A 3,262-nucleotide genomic window follows, 5' to 3' on the forward strand; every position below is an offset into this window, starting at 1 on the left:
GTTTATTAATAGAATGGCTTCCCTTTTGCATTTATCCAGTCATTTTCTTCTCTCCTCACCCTATTTATATATATATATATATATATATATATATATATATATATATATATATATATATATATATATATATATATTTTTATTTATTTATTTTTTTTTCCATCGCCTTTGTGTTTCGGTCCCTTTTCACATTTTTTCAATTATTTATTTTCTTTCTCCTTCCATCAGTTCTCTCTCTCTCTCTCTCTTTCTCTCTCTCTCTACTCGTGTGTTTTTTTTTTTTTAACCATTAATTATTTTCTTTTCCCTTTTAATCCTTCTCGTCTTCCACCAACTATCCATGTAATTGTTGCAAGTGAGAAGGAGAGACACTGAAGAATGAACACAAGGAGAGAAAATTTAGCCAGGCGGGAAGTGTAGGAAGGTTACACGAGAATTAGAGAGACGATGCGTGGGTTGATTATAGACTTTGAGAAACAGGAGAACGAAACGAATTACTCTCTCTCTCTCTCTCTCTCTCTCTCTCTCTCTCTCTCTCTCTCTCTCTCTCTCTCTCTCACCCAGGATATCCTTTCTGACACCCATTACCACTACAACCACCGCCATTTACCATTACCACCGCCACCGCCACCGCCGTCACCAGATGTTTACCAGAATGAGGGAAGTGAGGCAAACTTCCTCCTCCTCCTCCTCCGCCTCTTCCTCCTCCTCCTCCTCCTCGGATTCTTTTTGTATATTGTTACATGTGTTGGGAGTTGCAAGTTTAGTTTTTATTTATTTATTTTTCATATTGATGTCTAGGTATTATTATTATTGTTATTATTGTTATTATTATTATTGTTGTTGTTGTTGTTGTTGTTGTCATGGTTGTTGCTGCTGCTGTTGTTTGCGTTATATTTGTTATTATTATTACTTGTTATTTTTCATATTTTTCATTATTATTATTATTATTATTATTATTATTAGCATCATCATCATTATTATTACAACTATTTCTACCACTACTACTATTATTCATTATTATTATTATTATTATAATTATCATTACTATTATTGTTATTTAACATCGTCACCACCACCACCACCATCATCACCATCACCATCGCCATCATCAGCCTTTCTCCCCTGTTTACAATGTCCCCGTGTCTGTATATAATGTACAGTGAAGTAATTGTTACCACCATCCTTTAGTATAGAGAGAGAGAGAGAGAGAGAGAGAGAGCCTGCGTTTGTACTCTATCTAGTCTTCTTACCTTGCACAAACCTCAAGTATAAAACATTACGTCATATTACAGTCTGAACAATCTCACTTGGAAACAAAACACGTGTGAATCTGTTTCCTCGCACCTTCGATCTTTCTTTCCCCAGTGTATGTATAGGATGTTCTTTTTCAGTGTGTGTTGTTTATGGTTTGCATTTCCGCTATAAATATTCTGTTACTCTTTAACCCCTTCAGTACTGGGACGCATTTTTGAGACTTATGTACGATAAGACCATTTTAGTGACATAAGGAAGGGTCTATGGAGGTCAGAAGATTAATGGCCAGAGTCTTCACTACTTTAATACCGACACAGTAAGCAGAATGAATATGGAAACGCGTCATGGTACTGAAGGGATTAAAGTTTGTATTCTTAAACACTTCTGTACTACACCTCCACTATTTCAAAAGATTTTATTTAAGATTACACGAATTTTTAAGGTGTTTTTATGGTTGTAGAGGCGAAGTGATAAGATTTCTACTCTATTAACTGTACAAGCACTCTTGAAAACACTGCTAATCATCTCTGTGGCCTTGGTAAATAGTGGTGGTGAGAGAGTAAAGCGTTTCATGCAGAATATTGGCCTAAGTGTGTATGGAAACTAAGTGGTGAATTGTATGTAGGTGTTCAAAGGTTGTTTTCTTGATTGGTTTTGTCACGGATCCTCTGTAAGCCTGTAAGTCTGTGTACATAGTTATCAGTTCTCTGTCCCGTTCACTAATGCTGTTGAATTTTCCTGACACTCCCACAAATTCTCTGTAGCATTGTTGTTCCACAGGTCGCGTTGTGTCCTGCTGTGTACTGCGGTGAAATAAAGAGAGCAAGTCTGTTGTCAAGCATTTATTCTTTCACTGCAAGTTTAGCCAGGCAGTTTTCACACTTGTCATTTAACATTCTAACGCTTTAAACTTTGGAATGGACGTGAGTTTGGCTAAATGATCAGGGCCTATTTGATTTTACAGAGAAAATTCAGTGTGGAAGTGATTTGTGGTATGTAAGCAAGCGAGGGCATGAAGTAACTATGCTTATATTAAATACTTTTGTTTCCTTTCACACAATGGAAGTTCCTCAGTTTGATTGTTACCAGAACACATAAACACGCACTGAGTACAACATTCATCAAATTCTTACAAATATCCTTCAGTAACTTTGACTTCAAACATAGCAATTAATTTTTCAAGTGATTAATTACTTCGATTCCGAAGAAAGTGAACAAAGTGTTATTTGTGACATCTGTTGATCCTTTGAAACAAAATAAGTCTGGAGATTCAAACAGCAGGCGGCGGTGCCCTGGCGAGGTCCGCGTTGTGCTCAAGCTTTGGGTAAGAGCAGGTACAGTACAATGGTGAAAACGAAATCTCTCTCTCTCTCTCTCTCTCTCTCTCTCTCTCTCTCTCTCTCTCTGTGTGTGTGTGTGTATATATATATATATATATATATATATATATATATATATATATATATATATATATATATATATATATATATATATATATATATATATATATATATATATATATATATATATATATATATATATATATATATATATATATATATATATATATATATATATATATATATATATATATGAAAATGAGCGTGGAGGAGGAGGAGGAAGAGGAAGTGGAAGATCAGAGAGATTGTTATGCTACATCTGTTATGTGAATGCAGAAAATGAATACAAAGAAGAAATAGAAATAAAGAAAACACACACACACACACCGCGTAGTGTAGTGGTTAGCACGCTCGACTCACAATCGAGAGGGCCGGGTTCGAGTCCCAGGAAGCGGCGAGGCAAATGGGCAAGCCTCTTAATGTGTGGCCCCTGTTCACCTAGCAGTAAATAAGTACGGGATGTAACTCGAGGGGTTGTGGCCTCGCTTTCCCGGTGTGTGGAGTGTGTGATGTGGTCTCAGTCCTACCGAAGATCGGTCTATGAGCTCTGAGCTCGCTCCGTAATGGGGAAGACTGGCTGGGTGACTAGCAGGCGACCGAGGTGAATT

This window comes from Portunus trituberculatus, chromosome 45 (assembly GCF_017591435.1).
Source record: "Portunus trituberculatus isolate SZX2019 chromosome 45, ASM1759143v1, whole genome shotgun sequence".
In the NCBI taxonomy this organism is placed as follows: domain Eukaryota; kingdom Metazoa; phylum Arthropoda; class Malacostraca; order Decapoda; family Portunidae; genus Portunus; species Portunus trituberculatus.